The following is a 16,474-nucleotide window of genomic DNA, read 5'->3' on the forward strand; positions in this document are numbered from 1 at the left end:
GCTCCTGGGGATATACATTAATTAAGTTTCTATATGGCCAGGGCACAATATACCTTTACACAAGCTTTTTACCCTAAATTGCTCAGGTTTTTTTAATTACTCAATTACCTTGAGTTGCACCTGCTGTACAACAGAGTGTTTTTCACTCTGGGGAGCAGGATGAAGAATTGTTGCTCATACCTTACCATCAATGCTGGCACAGCTCACAGGGAGGCACTTTGTTCACATCTTCCTTTCTTTTAAGTGCTTTTTATCTCATGGTGCCTCCAACTAGCATGGAGACATCAGGGATGAATCTGGAATTCAAAGCCATGCAGGATCTGACTTTCTGTGTAAAACTGCAGGTTTGCACCAGGAATTAATTCAGCAACTCAAAGTGCAGAAGCAACATCAAAACAGGCTTCAAATTGTATTTCTCATATTGTCCTGGGTGCAAAGAGATGTTGCATGAGCAGGAGGCCAGCACCTGCATGGAGAATGACTGCACCACACACTGCTTTGCAAATTCACATACAATTGTGTCTTTTAGGACAGAATATTGGGCACTTAGCTGCCACATCTGGCTCTGAAAATGCAAACTGTAGCATTATTTGTAGAGAAAGGAGTAGTGTTTATATATATATATGTGTGTGTGTCTGTGTCTCTGTGTCTGTGTATCTGTGTGTTTCACATCATCATTGGACATTGTAATTTGAAAGCTGCAGTCATCTCTGAGGCTTCCCATGCCTTGGTGTGTCTGTACCTGTGACCTGCCCTGGCTTTTGTGCCAGTGTGGGTGTCCTGAGCACTGTGTGCTGGGGAAGGATGCAACAGCCTGGGGAGGTGAAGGAAACTCCTTCCCTGCACCCAGTGAAGGGGCAGCCAGCAGTGCCTCATGACCCCCAGACACCAGGGCCCAACAGCACAGGAATCCCCTGCAGGCATGGCTGTAGGTGCTGGGAAAGGTGAGAGAGGAGAAGAAGTGTGAGAAAGGGAAGCAGCAGCAAAACCAGTCTAGCCCAAAAGGCAGAACGCCAAAATGAGACCACCCAGAATATGTCTAATTAGTATTTTTCCCAAATTAGTGCTTCTCTCTGCTCGTCTTTCATTAATTTTTCTCCTTCATGAAATGTCAAGTCTGGTGGGTGTGATAAAGCTCTCATGGGGAGCAGGGGAGGATGTGCAGGCAGTGAGTGAGCAGTGCCTCCAGGCTGCCCTCGGGATGGGGTGCAGGATCAGGACCCTTGCCAGCCCCAAAGCCTGCCCCGCTGGGAGTGGTGCTGGAGGGGGAACTCGACCAGGTGTGAAGGGACAGGGCAGAGCTTCCTGCAGAAATGCACGTGTACATCCAGCACTGTGCATGGCAGAATCCCCATCCACCCTGAGATCTGCACAGCTTGAGAAGTGCGTGCAGTAATGTTTGCCCAACATTGTTTATTTCAGTGGGTGCTGAAAACTGCAGAAAATAATTAGTGTCTTTTAAGGGAGGGGGCATGGAGGGTGTGTTGAGGGCTGGCTCCTGTTGCTGTGCCCTGACTGCAGCCCAGGAGAGCAGTGAAAGACCCACAGCTGCATGGCAGTCATCAGCATCCAGGATCAGCTCAGCCCTCCCAGGAAGCCCATCACCTGGCAGACACATGCAAAGAGTGGTCCTGATGTCCCAGCTTCATGGGAGCACACCAGGGGGGCAGGAGACACAGAAACCCAGCAGAAAAGATCTGTATAACCCACAGGGAGAAGCTGAGGGGGAAAGCAAGGTGAACTCCCTTTTGTTTTGCAGACTGCTTTGTGATTTGGGAGAGTCAGTGGTGAGACAGGCTGTTGAAGCTGCTGGCTTTTAGTTTAGTATTTTGCACTGACTACATCTAACAAAGTATTCTAATAAAGAATAATTATGTCTCAATTTTGCTTCTGGGAAAAAAAATCTACATTTCTGTACTCCTTGTAGGAAAGAAATCCAATTTTGTTTGCAAGAAAGAGAAATTTCATCCTCTTGGTGAAAATACCTAACTGTAAAGAGACAGAAGAAAAAGCCCAAATTAGTTTCATGATGTCAGTAAATGATACCATGAATTGGGAAATCCATGAGTTTCACTGAAACCAGTCACGGTTTCCATCTCCCTCTGCCTCCCATCTGCTTCAAAACACTTAGTTCAGTCTTGAGCCTGGAGGAGTGCAAAGGTAGCTAAATATTCCCACATCTGGTTTGGGGAAGATTTGGAAAAATAATTTTGCCGCAGAATTAACAAGAATAATGGAGCTTATGTGTGTCTCTCAGCATATGACACTATATAGTAGAGTTTCTCCTCGAGAATATTTGTGCCAGACTGCCTCACTTGGTGTTACCTGCTTACCTATTCCTCAGAGAGGAAAGTTTGCTGCCTCCCTGAGAGATAACAGGGTTGTTCTCAACTGTAGGAAAACTTTTACTCTTTCATTTTAGCAGCCTCTGGTTGGGAAGGTTTCACCGTCTGAGCCCTGATTCCTCTCTGCTTTCACTTTCTTTGCCTTTGTGGTTTCATGCACTGAAAGGATATCAGCTGTCCATGATACCAGGGAGAATTGACATGGGAGACAGCTACATGTGTTAAACTGCTTGTTTGACCTAGAAAAATGCTCCTAGGAAGCAGAAGAATCAGTTTTGAAAGATAAGGGATTTTTCCACGGAAAATATTTTGCCTAAATGTCTGTACGAAGTGAAAGGGTCAATGATGATGTTTCACCTGGAGAATGCCCCATGCTGTAGAACACCAGTTGTGCCTGTTTGGTCCTCTATGTCTCTGCAGCAGTCAGTCAGATGTGGAGTTTCACCTCCTCTCAGGCAAGAACCAGCCTGCAAAATGCAGAAGCAGCTGGTTCCTTTTAGCAGCACTGCTCGGGGTCACGGTGGGTGTCTGCACTGGCGGGTGGCTGTTCCCTGCCGGTGGTGCCAATGCAGAGCAGGACACCCTAAAGGCACTTTGGGATGTGGGGTGGTGGTTAGATGGGAGTAGCCCTGTGATGTGCAGAAACTGTGAACTCTGCACGAGGAGAAATGTCTGCAGGGCATCACCCAGCACTTGCAGCTGGTGTTGGCAGAAGCACCAGCAGCTCCCCCTAAAAGGGCTTCAACAGAGTTGCCCGTGGGCACACAGGTGCCTTGGGGCTGGGGAAAAGCAGCAGCTCATGGTGCTGGTCACCCCTGGGAACCAGCTGTTGCAGTGAAAGGCACTGAGACCTACTGAAACTTCTGTACAGGTTTTGTTTTCTCCAGCAGTCGCAGTTTACAAACTGGAGCCAGCACTCACCTCCTCTCTGCCGCCTCTGCTGTCCCCCCGGGAGGGCGGTGGGCAGCGAGCCACCAGCCTCAGGAAGAGCCTTTGTTGCAGGGCTCAGCCATTGAATTCAGTGACTTTCAGAGAACCCCACACTTATTTTAAAGATTTATTGTTTGGTCTGGAAAGCAGCTCTCAAATACCGAGTCTGCACCCCCTGAACAGCAACATGCACTGCTGGGAGCTGCCTGCTGCCCACAGAGAAGGCTGAACTTGGACATTGCATCGAGTTGCCTGGATTTTGGGGTGCTGGTGGCAGAGGCCAGAGTGAAGCACATGCCCAGCACAGACTCCTCAGTCAGTGATGCACAGTGGGTCACTGTGGCTACAGAATGCAGTGGCAGTGCTGGGCAGGAGGAGAAGGCTGTGTGAGAAGGATAACAGCACTCTTTTTGTTGTTGTTCAATTTACATCCTCTTCCTTCCCCCTTGCTTTGGAGTTCCCTTTCACACTGGGCTGCTCCTGGGGCACAGTGAGTTTTAGCTTGCTTGGGGCAGGTATTTCCTTCTTTGTTAAGCAGTGACTCCTGTCTGAGTCCCAAGAACATCAGGAACATGACCACACCACAGCAGTGAGGGGGGCAGCTGGACATCACTGCATGGACAGGGATGGGGACAGAGCACTCTGAGCCGGGAGGGCTGGCTGTGCAGCAGCCTCCCGTGCTGGGTCACTCTCTGAGATGTCTGGCTGAGACGAGGCAGCCTGAGCCATAACCGAGTTATTATGGGGCCTTGGAGAAGGTGTCTTGGCAGCTGCCATTTGTGCTGTGCAGAGAGTAGCTCCCCCACCTCTGTCCCTCGTTGGCAATAACCGCTAGAAAGCAGCCTTAAAACAACAACCAGCTTTCTAATAAAGCTGGCGAGTAATGCTGAGGCAGAAAGCGCAGGAGAGCCCCATGCAGTCCTGGAGCACAGCCTGCAAACCAGGGCTTGCAGCACGATGTCCTGGCCCGACTTGGTGTGTTCTTGTCCCCTTCAGCAGGCTGGGGTCTGGCGGTCACCGTGCGAGCCACTTGCTCTGTGCCGGTGTCCTCCCTCTCTGCTGGTGGCAGTGGGTGGCCAGCTGTACCTGAGCAATGTCAGAGCGGGGCACGTCACCTCCGACAGCGGTGGCACCAACAGTGCAAGCTGTGGAGGTGCTGGTGCAAAAAGCTGCCCAGTGTGTTTGTACAAAACTGGGCTGACAAATCGAGTCCTCTCTGTGTAACTTTAATTTAATACCGTGATCGCTGCAGCCCCAGTCCAGTCTTTGTTGTCTTCTTCATAGCCATGTCGTGCAGTGTCACTCCCGAGAGAATGTTTTGATGTTTTTATCTGGGACGTGCGGATCCTGTCTGGATGCTGGCATGCCCTGCTTGGAGCAGTCCCAGCAGCGCCGTCTGTCCGGCTGGAACGGGACCTGTCCTTCGCTGCCGGCTGCTCAGGGTGCTTGGGGTGCTGCTGGTCCTGGGGAGCACAGGGGGAACAGCAGGACTGGAGTGCGGGGGACAGCGGAATCTGTGCGGGAGCGGTGCGGGAATGGTGCGGGAGCGGTGCGGGAGAAGCGGCGGGAGGAGAACCAGCAGAGGGAGCACAAGAGTGCAAGAATCCCACCGGGAAGCCGGGGAGACGAGGGCTCCGGCTGCACTGGCGTGCTCTGGTGTGCGCTGGTGTGTGCTGGTGTGCCCTAGTGTTCCCTGGTGTTCCTTGATGTGCCCTGCTGTTCCCTGCTGTGCCCTGGTGTGTGCTGGTGTGCCCTGCTGTGCTCTGCTGTGCTCCGGTGTGCTCATGTGTTCCTTGCTGTGCTCTGGCGTGTGCTGTTATGCTCTGATGTGCCCTGGTGTGCTCTACTGTGCTCTGCTGTGCTCTTGTGTTCCTTGCTGTGCTCTGGCGTGTGCTGTTATGCTCTGATGTGCCCTGGTGTGCTCTGCTGCAATCTGGGCCCCATGGCCGCTCAGCCTTGCAGGCAGGACCTTGCTGCCCCATCCCAGAGCTGCAGGGATCCCTGCAGGGACTGGTGGGAAAAGGTCTGGGTGTCCAGGCAGCCTTCATTGTCCTGGCTCTCCATCAGCATCCCCTGAGCCTCTTTACCCAGTGAGAGATGCAGGTCCTGCAGTCAGGACACAGCCTGTGAGGACAGTCCACATCCGTCTGCATGGCCAGAGTTCTGCAGTGACTTTGCAGGCTCATCAGGTCATGTTTGAATTCATATTTCTCTATCCCCTGAAACTGAGTCCTTCTCCTCACGCTGCTGGAGTGAGCAAACCCCTGGCTGGGGCCAGAGGGCAGGACAGTGGGTGTAAGCAGTGCCCCAAAGTGCCAGGCTGCCTGCCAGGCCTGCAAAGGAGCTTTCAGCACCTCCAAGCCTGACTTGCTTTTGGAGTTCACTGTGAAAAAGACACCGTGACAAGCCCCCGGGGGTTATTTTTGGCAGAAAACTACATTTGAAATAAAACAGAGCAGCCATCCTGTCGCAGCCAAAGGAGGCTGTGATATCCCTGCTGTGGCTCAGTACTGCCTTTCTTGCTGTCTTTTTTCCCAGAGGCAAAAATGCCATGAGACTCTGGTTATAACCAGGTTATTCACATGGGGGTATCTGCTCACACATTTAGTGTCACAGCCTGCTTGTCCTCATTGCATCAATCTCCAATCTCCAGCTGTATGAGCAGTGCAATGACCCATCTGGGACGTCCTTCAGCACCCTGTGAAGGGCAGTGGCAGCAGGGCAGGTCCCTGCACTGGATTAGGCTCTACCCAGCCCAGGAGATCACAAACTAAAATGACCAATAATTCACAGCACATCACTGCTGGGGGTGAGGTACCAAGGGCTGGTTTTGCTAAGAGGTGAATTCCACCCGGGAGGAATTCACTCCTCGCCTGGGCTGGCTGATTTAATTTTAGGCCCAGTTATCTTTCTCGCCACAGTTTAACACAATTGTGTGGCAGGATGTCTGCAGGGGTCAGATGGGAATAACAGAGGTGTTAGTAACTCCAGAATAGGAATTAAATAGCACCAGGCAGTTTGCACAGTTACTTCTGGTGCTGCCGCAGGGACAACCCCTAGGTCTTGTCTAGCAAAGCTTCAGCATTTTATTAGGGAAGCATAGCCAGAATTTTTTACATCTTTGTGCGTCTTTCACAGCAGAGCAGCGTGTCGGTGTCGCAGCTGCCGTGGGGACTGTCCTGCTGGCATGCAGGCGCCGAGGGAGGGTCATTGTCCCATTGTGTGGATGGGAAATGCGAGCACAAGGATGCAGAGCTCTGCGTGGAGGCTCTGAGCTCAAGTCTCTGGGGGCCTTGGCCTGAGCTTTAACTACAAAACCATCTTGCACAGTTCTCCATGTGCCGAGCAAAGCATTTCAGAGCATCCCCCTCTCCACTCATGACCCTTTGTCAGAAGCTTCCCTGTACTTGCTGCAGGCTGTCCTTCTGGAAACTCAGCCACTCTCTCCAGTGTAGGCAGCCAAACTTCCCAGAAACCAGCCAAGCTCTGGCAGAGCAGAGACAGTTCTGGCTTGTCCTGGCACTGATGGCCAGCTCCAATCCCCAGGGGCTGGTCCCTGTGCTGTGGGCACAGGTGCCACCATGCACCAGGTCCATGAAGCCACAGTGACCTCAGGACCCAAGGGCTCAAGCTGCAGAGCAAAGAGCACATCCTCCTGAAGCCAGCACGGGGGAAAGGGACCAAGCAACCCCCAGCGGAAGGTCATGGCAGGTTTGGGAATGTGTGAGTCAGGCTTGGGTCTGACATTCCCGAAAAAGAGGCTGTGCTGGCTTCCTCGGGTGACAGGGCTCTGGTGGGTGCCCAGCCCCACCACCCTGGGGCATCCAGACACACAAGAGCAATTGTGGCTTTCTCGCTGTTGGGCAATGAGCACTGAATGGTGGGCCTGAATATTGTCGTGGATTTCAATAGAAAATGCTTTCAGATTGAAATGACCTTGATTACAGCTGGTTGAATAATTTGTTGTGAATAAGGTTCTGTGCAAAGTTTGGCATTTTCGCATTCATTGCGTAATAATTGGTGATTACATTTTTCCAGTTTTTATCCTGTGTTGATCTTGATATTAGCCTGAAATGCCAGCAGTGCAATGACAAGAGACAGCACCCATGCCAACATCCATGCAAACATCCATGCCAGCTCGGGCATTACTTGCTTTCAATAGGTCAGGGACATCCAGCAACCCAGAACTGCTTCTCCCTCAGAAACGTACAACCCACTGATGCTCATTTGGCTATTTTTAATTTGATTAAGGGCTCTGCAAGTCCCCTTGGGGGGACAGATGCAAATTGGAAGATGCATTTGTCAGGCCTGTGCATGCTGTGAACAAAAACTTTCTGTAAACATGAATTCCCATGTAAACCAATTTATTTCGAATTTATTCCACAGTTTATTTAGTTTTCTTTTCCATCATTATGGGATTATGGTTTTAGTAATAAAAACGAGGATAAATAGTCCCTGATAACTACAGTGACAATTTACAGAAGCAGAATGTCTTGCCTTCTATGCAATTTCTGGTAGAAATATGCCAACAGAATTACTTAACAAAATAATAGCAAGTATCAGTCATTATTCATAGAAATGTAATGTAATTCAGTCAGACTTTTGCATGTGATGTGAATATAAGGACACACAGGAACTTGCACTGATTAAACTACAGATGCAACACTTAAGTTGGGAAAAACCTATGTGACTACCACTATGTCTTAGTCTTAAGCCAGAATATATCCAATTTTAGTTGTTTGGAAGAGGGTTTTAAGTAAGCCAGAGAGAATTTTCCTTTAAGCCACCAGTCCTGTCTGTACAGGAAGTTGCATCAGTGTCTTTTAGCCAGTGCAAATCTGCATGCAGACAAACCCTGCGTGACATCTCCTCATGGAGGCACATTCCAAATTCTCAGCACACTGTACCTTTACTGCTGACAGGTCAGCACTGAGAGCCAGGGCAGGAACTTAAAAAAAATGGGAGATCATTAGTTTTTTCTGTGGTGATCAATGAACCCAGGACAAAAAATTTAAACTAAGTTGTCAGCTGCAGTGAATTAATCACCCAATATTTTCTGCTCTGCTTCTTCTGCTGGGGCTCACTGAATAGTAGCATCCACAGGAGCTTTATAGCATTTGAAAGAACTTTTTGTTTTAGGTGATATGTGATTTATTTGAAGGATAACTATGGAACGCAGTCAATAACACAAACGATTTCAAATCCTCACTCTGATTGCCATCATGGTGGGTTGGCTAAGAGGAAGATGAGCCTGTTGGTCTCTGTATGTGCTCAATATATATATATACATATATATCTCTATCTATATATCTATATATCTATATATCTATATATCTATATATCTATATATCTATATATCTATATATCTATATCTATGCCTCTATCTATACCTATATCTATATCTATCTATCTCTCTCTCTCTCTCTCTCTCTCTATCTATCTATCTATATATACATAAAAATCAATATATATTTATGTATGTAAATCACCAACAGGGGCTCTGGGACCTGCTGCTGCTCTGAACCCAGCAGTCCAAAGGGGCAGCTCCAGGGATCCACAGGAAAAGGGTGAGAAGGATGTTGCTGGAGGATCTCCAGAAGGGCATCTCCAAGGGATGCACTGCTAGGTGAGCTTGTGCCTGCCCAGCAAAAAGAGATGCAAACACAGAGCTGGAAGGTGGATTTGCAGCAGAGCCCTAAAAGGAGGGCTTGTCCCATGCAGGAGTGGGAGCTGAGACCCCTTGGGGTTCTCCAGCCAGGACACAGGGCAGTCCAGCCAGCTCGGCTGTAAATGTTATTGTATATTTATAAACAAGAGCAGGCTGGAGGGATGACATGGCTCTGTTTACCCCACTGGCATGCAAAAGTAAACACCCCAGATGAGCTGATCATTAACTTGCCTCCCCTGCTTTCGTGCCTATGTGAATAGGAACATTCCCCCTCCCTCCTTCACTCTGTCTGGTTTTGTTTGCTCTATCTCCACAGGGCTGATTTAATAGCCCTCCTTGAACTCAGAGAAGGCTATCATTTGCCTGCAGATCAAAACAATGCTGACTGCCTTACACTTGAAAAACCCCCAATTTCTGCTTTATGATCGAGATAAAAATCCTCCTCTCAGTTTCAGAAAACAGGCAGCGAAACTTTGTGTGGTTCAGGACAATCCCACAAAAACCTAGACTGTACTGAGAGCTTGGGAGCAAGCCAATTTGATGCATTAATCTCAAGAAATAAATCACGTAAATAAGAGATAAGCACATGTTTCCCCCCAAGCAAATAGAGGCCACTTGGCTGTGAAAGGCACGTCCTTCTCAAATAATGAGTGGGAGACTCTAATTCCAGGCTCATAGTCAGTGTTTCTGTAGGGGCTTGCAGGCTGTGAGCAGAGGAGTAGCTGAGCATTATCAGGCATCTACTGAGAGGGTGTATGTCTGACACAGCTCACAGAGCCAGCAGAAAAGTCAGCACAGATTATTTTCCCACCCACACACTTTCACAAGGAGTCAACGGCGCCACTACTGCACAGGTCTTGTAAAGGGTCAAGGATTTATTTTTCTTGAGTGAGCAACAAACTTCTTTTTCCATCAGCAATAATATTTTGTGACAGTAAGGCACCATTCCTAGGATCCCAGTAGTCTCTGACCCAACAGATACTGAAACTGCAAGCGCAGTGTTGGGTAGGTGCCCAGCATTTGGTGGAGTGCAGAAACCCTGGCTTTGCACTGGGTGAGATGTCCAAGACAGACACTGGAAAGGTGAAAAACACCTGAATTGCCACTGAAATATTAATCCACCTCCTTCATGTTCCATTGCATAAACCTCAGCAATGAGGGCTTTGCAGGAATGCTGGTTGGGGTGTCAGGAGGGGCAGATGGACGGGGCTGGTCCAACACCAGGCAGGAGGGGCAGGAGGGTCTCAGGTATGGGCTGGTGGGTACAGAGGCAGAGGCTGTCGTGGTTGTGGTTGCCAGCATCCACCTTGATCTGTCATTTCTCTTTGGACAGTGAAAACCAGGGAGTTCTGTTTGGAGAAGCCACATGGATGAGGTGTGGTACAGACTGCAGTTGCAATCCTGAGTGCTGTAATATGACTGGCAGCAAATTTGGGTTTGGCTTTTGTGGCTCTAGGAGGCACTTCATGAAAACCAAACCAGCCAAATCAATTGAACAAGCACTCACATTCTTGGTAGCCTGACTCTGCTAAAATTAAATGCCCTGAGATACGCTTCTCTCATCAGCTCTTTCCCAAACTTGTCTTTATTTTCTTCCCTCTGCAGCATCCACAAAGCAGGGCAGCACTGCAACTCCCCAGGGTCACCCATCCCCAGCTCCCTCCCAGGCAGTCCCATCTCTGCTGTGTTCCTGAAGTGGCCTGGGCTGTTTCCTTGGCCCTGGATTTTCACCTCTCCATCCCCACAGCCCTGTTTCAGCCTCTCATTTATTCTGGGCCATGCTGGGAGCTGGCTTGATTCTTGCAAAACTACCAAACCACATCTCATGGAGATTGATCACAGAAGCCATTGTTGTCCTGTGGAAAGTCATTTATTTGCTAGTCAGTCCCCAGGGTGTCTCTGGAGGGAGAGGGGGAAGGTGGACAATGAAGGGAGTGAAGGGTCCCTGCTGGGCTCAGGCTTCCTCAGGGATGTGAAACCCCAGCCAACCACACTGCTTACACTCAGACATGGGGCTATTTTTAGTGCAGCAGTTCAACTGGGTTGCTGTTCCCTCTGCTCAGAGCCCAAATGTTCTCTCAGGCACTATTGTAAGTGGCCTGAGGAGGGAGGGTGCACAGCTCTTCCCTGCATGCTGGGCAGCCCAAAAATCAGGGCAGATGGCAGATCCAACAGCCTTAGCTGCAAAGGGCTCTTCAGGCCTCTATCAGGCAGATAGCTCAGCTCAGGACAGGTATCTGCTGCCCTCCTTCCCCTGCTCAGCTCTGTTAAGCTCCTGGGCTGTGAACCTGTGTGCAGAGCCAGCTGGGTGTGCAGAGCAGGATGTGCCCAGGGATGCTGGAGGGCTGAGAGTGTCATGCAGGTTTGGCTGCTCTCAGCTGCATCTCTCCACGCTGTCAGCTGGTGTCACACCTGCCTTGTGGCAGCTGAGGCATTGCAAAGGGCATATAGGAAAAAACAAGATCTAAAACCAACACACCATCGATCTGCATCTGCTCTTTTCAGGCTCCTCCCCCACCTGCAGGCAGGGAAGTTCTGGGAAGTACTTTGACCTCTTGCTCAGGAGAGCATCCCCGAAATCAAACCAGCTTTGTTTTTGCCTCCCAGCCAGCCCAGTATCCCTTGCCCTCCTCAGGAGCTTTCCCTATCAGCTGGAGACATCTCCTCGGGACAATGTCTCTCCTGCTCGTGGGGCCACAATGTGCAGGGGCAGGAATTATTGGACTGCTGACTCTGGGACATGACTGTCTCCTCCAGAAGAAGATAGGGAATAAATACTCTGTTTTAATGATTGGTTATGGAGACAGAGGTCATCACCATAGCAAACAGAGTCTCCTTTGGGGAAAGATGAGGGTTGCTGGGCTGATCTGGGTTGTTTCCACATGCTGTGTTCTCACCAAGATGTTTGGGAAGTGCTTTGTGCCAGTGAGCTCTGCTGTGTGTGCGTGTGTCTGCTTGGGCACAGGGCAGCTCTTCCTGTGCCTGGACTGGAAGCATTTTAAACAGGACACTGAAGAGTAGCAAATAATAAAAACCACACTCCAATCTGAGATTACTGGATGAATAATCACTGATGTTGAAACACACGAAACTCTGTGAGTCTGGGCTCTCAGTGCTTTCCCCAGGACCCAGTGGATGTCCAAGTACAAACAATGAGCAACCACAGTGTGGGGAGGGGAGTGACAGCTTTGCTTGTCACTGGGCAAGGGGACAGGGACTTGCCAGGTCTCTCAGGGGTGCTGTGGCCTCTGTGTCTGGCCACACAAAGGAGGTTTTGTGCCCAGACCCCTCCCCAGTTCCTGGTTCCCTCTCCCTGTGCCTGCCTCCTCTGCTGCTGGTGGGCTGCAAAGCTGGGTGTGCTGGCTCTGAGGGGCTCCCAGCCAGGCACCACTGCCCCATCTGTGCCCAAGTGCTGTGTCTAGAACCCACCCAGAGCTTTTTCCACTGAAGAAATCAGTCTGGGAGCCCAAGGCCATGGCAAGATTCACACTCCCTCCAATAGCCTTTGGAAAAGTCCATAGCCAGCCCAGCTGCCAGTTCCAACCAGAGAAGCAGGTTAGCAAAACAGAGACAGATGGCCAAGGTTTAACTTGGGCAGTTTTTCACTACTTCTGTCTCGACACAGCCATCAGGAGTGTCTCTGCTGCCTTTGCTGTGACTGAAGGGCTGGGCTCCCTCTCACCCCCAGCTCTGGGGCACCCTGTGCCCTTGCTGGGATCTGGGGCCAGACCTGATTCTCCCTGCCAGGACTGGAACCAGTCTCTGCATGCCCAGCCATACTGGGAGTAGTGGTGCAGGGGCTGCTGTGTTCAAAGAGGAGGGGAGGGCAGGGGGTCCAGTCTGCAGGGTAGGAGCAGTGTCCTACAGGGATGAGGAAGGAGGTAGGGCAGGCAGGGATGCAGGGAGGGAGGTGGTGCAGCTGGTGGGGATGAGGACACATCCAGCATCCATGACCAGATCACGGAATCTGCCATTCCCCACACCCCTGGCACCAGCACTGACTACATAGGTGTACTGAAGGACTTTGCTGCCAGATTGCACAAAAGCCCCACTCCAGGATGGTGTCTGGGTTTAGGGTGGGCAGCAAAGGGTCCTGGGCCTTGTGCAGCACCCACAGTGTCTGGCCCCATGCACTGCACTGGCCATCCCATTGTCCTGCACCCTGGGGAGCTGCAGCTCCTGGAGCTGCCTACCCCCTTATCCTGTGCAGGACAAGTCTGCAGGGAGAACCTGTGCCACTCATCCTTCAAACCTCACTGGTCCAGGCCAACATCCCCTCAGTCACACCTGGAATCAGTTGGACCCTGACTCCAAACCCAAATCATTATTAGATAAAACCAAGAGGGATGTATCAGTAACAACACAAGACAGATTAATTCCTTGCATGGGTGGAGAGAAAATGCATGCCAGGCAATGTCTGTTTTCTATCAGCAATTTAAATGGCTCTCTGGATGTAAGATGAGTATGTTCCCTTACTGGGGAGCACCACTGCACTTGCAGGGCTTCTCCCTCTCTCAGTCCAGCTGCTGCAGGAATACAGGCAGGCAAAATTGTCTGGGGTCAGGAGTCACCAGCACTTAGTTTTTACATAGTTTGGCTATTTTAAATGCTGACAGTGTTTGTTGGTTTTTTGACCACAAACTTTGCCCAGCCTCCCACTCCAACTCCACCTGCCCAGCTGGCCACTGGCACAGATGCTGCTGTGGTGGCACCATGGTGTGACACATCTGCCACAGCAAATCCTTGTCCAGAGGCCCCCAAATACTGGCTGTGACCCTGCTGTAGGTGGCCCTGGATGACACCTGGCCATGGGTGTTCCTGGCTGGCATTGGAGCTGCTGGTTCGTGCTGGTCACGGTGCCTGTGCTGGGGAATTTCAGCTTCGCCAGCAAACTTCTTATTCAAACATCAGCTGTACTAAATTTGTACAAGGCATTTCTCATGCTGTCCAGATGCCACTGCTTCTAAAAATAGTCCAGTCTAGTCTGTTTTCCCAGCTTTTTATCAGCAATAGTTTTAATAGTCTTTGCAATATTTAAGAAGTCATTTGTCAGGCCAGTGACTCCTGGGAATAAGAGTCAATCCCAGCTCTCCCATACTCCTATTCATGCCCTACACACACACATACAAAAAAAAAAAAACCAAACCAAACCAAACCAAAACAAACCAAAACAAAACAAAACAAAACAAAAAACCCAAACAAACAAAAAAAAAAAGGTACTTTTTGCATTGGAAACCAGAATGTTTTGATGCACACATAACAGGAGCTGGGTGGCAGAGGGTGAACTCCAAGCTTTCCCTGCAGAACTCCCCAGCACACAAAAGCTGCTGTGGGTCCTTCCCATGGCACTGGTGCAGCACCTGGAGTGGGAGCAGGACATCCCTGAGGATCCCCAGCATGGTGAGCTGTGCAGTCCTACCAGGACAAGGAGGCATTAGAATAGGATGGGAGGAGATGAGAGAAGGTCAGCATAAGGTCAAGTGGGCTGGGGGTGAGCTGGGATGGGGATGAGGTTGGGCTGGGAGGGGGCACAATGGGGTGCCAGGCCAGCATCCAGGGGCAGTTTTGTCCTGCAGCCAGTTTGGTGGGAAAAGCTGAGACACCCACTCATGCCTCATTTTCCCCATCTCTCAGTGGGTATCAGTGTGCTCTTTGAGAGCCTGGCAGCTCTGTCTGAGATCACCACATCAGCTGTTTCCAGTGCCACACACAACTCTACCTGTGACACTACTGTCTTGCTGTTATTTTATTTTGTGTAAAATTTATGCCATTTCTGAAGCATTTCTGCAAACACAGCTCTTAGGGATTTGTCATCATTTAAATACCCAGTGATATGTCCAGTTCTTGAATGCTGTGGCTTTTCCTGTGTTTATTTTTCCTCATCCTGGACCTTTTGCTCAGCAGATAGGCTGGTTTTTTTTTTTTCTCTTGGCTGTGCCTGCCTGGAGTGAGCATCCCAGGAGAAGCAGCATTGGCAGAGTTGGTGCAGGATGGTGTTGAAGTTCCAGAGTTGGTCACAGAGATGCCCAGGGGACCAGGAGGAGGGTGATGGGTGCCTTAAAGAGTAAGCTCAGGGGAAGAGGAGGGGCAGAGCTTTCAGCATCAGCCTGGCTGGCCCTGAGGTCACATTCACATTTCAAGGAGTGATGGATCTGGGGAGACAGTTTGGGAGACACACAGCTCTACTCTGAATGCTGCACTGGGATGGTACCTGAGACCTGCAGCAGCAAAGCTCTGCCTGTTCTTGCAGAGGAGCCTTAGGGAGCCGGGAACACCTCCACGCACTCAGGTGTGGCTCAGGGGCAGGTGCTGTGTGCTGCTGGCCGGGAAGGCTCAGCCAGGACACTCAGCCCTGTTTGCCGGGAGCTGCTGCCCTTTATTCTGCTCCTTCCCGGCTCGGAACAAACAGCCAGGGGAACAATGCTTCCCAGGAGCCCCGCGCTTCCTCCGGGAGCCCGCCCAGCCATCCTCACACCGCTTTGGGTAAAAAAAAAACAGAAAAAAATACAAATAAAGATTGCGGCTTATCCTCCATCCCCCAAAAGAGCGTTTGAATTCCCGGTGCGAGGACCGGGGTGTATTGGTGTTCCAGGGAAGGCTCAGAAAACGCTGATGAAGCATTTGGAATTTGGGACTTGCAGACTGGAGGGGAGCACGCGTGGTTCCCACAGCTCCCCGAAAAAATCCGTGCATTTGTGGAACGGGCTGCATGTAAATTACCCATAAATAAGCTTAACATTAGTGAGCAGGTGGAACAGGGCAGGGTTCAGGAAATTATACAAAGAGAGTAGACAAAGAGCCAGGCTGCAGTTGCTCTTTGTGCCGGGGAGCTGGGCTCACTTTGTGCAGTCACAACGAGTTAGCCCAGGCACAAAGGCGGCAATTTTGGGTTTGATTAAACTCTCTGACAGCATTCATATGTTAAATGATTATGTGCTACTATCTGCTGCTGCAGCGTGCATGTCACAGGAGAATCACAAATGAGTCTGCTGAGGCCAGGGTGCAGTGTCACAGGAGATGTAATTAATAAGCCAAACAAGAGCAGGGTAAAAAAGCAAATTTGTTGTGGCTCTTACTCAATGACCAGGCACATCAAGTCAGGAAGAAATGAGTAACATGGAGCAACACAGATGTACATTCTGGCATTTGAAATTCTAATCCAGATGCAAATATTGTAGTCAGGATCCTGTCTCCCACCCTCAAAACTTCAGACACAACAGAACCATGTGGCATCTCCCATGCCAGCCAATGCCTGTGGAGGCAGGCCAGGGCTGTTCAAAGGCATTCCCAGCATCAGGATTATTTTGCCTTTATGCTTGCTGTCCATTCAGCCTTTTGTGAGGTGCCATGGGGAATGGAGTGACATTTGAAACAGGAATGAGGATTAGGCACATCCCCCTCCCCGTGTGGGTCACACAGTGCCTGGCAGAGGAGCTGCACACCCAGGTCACCCTCACACAGGAGGGGACAGCACCCCACCTGTGCTGCCTTCAACCCCTGCCTCACCCAGGAGTGAAAAGGTGTCTCTGAA

The sequence above is a fragment of the Oenanthe melanoleuca genome, chromosome 4A (assembly GCF_029582105.1).
Source record: "Oenanthe melanoleuca isolate GR-GAL-2019-014 chromosome 4A, OMel1.0, whole genome shotgun sequence".
NCBI lineage: Eukaryota > Metazoa > Chordata > Aves > Passeriformes > Muscicapidae > Oenanthe > Oenanthe melanoleuca.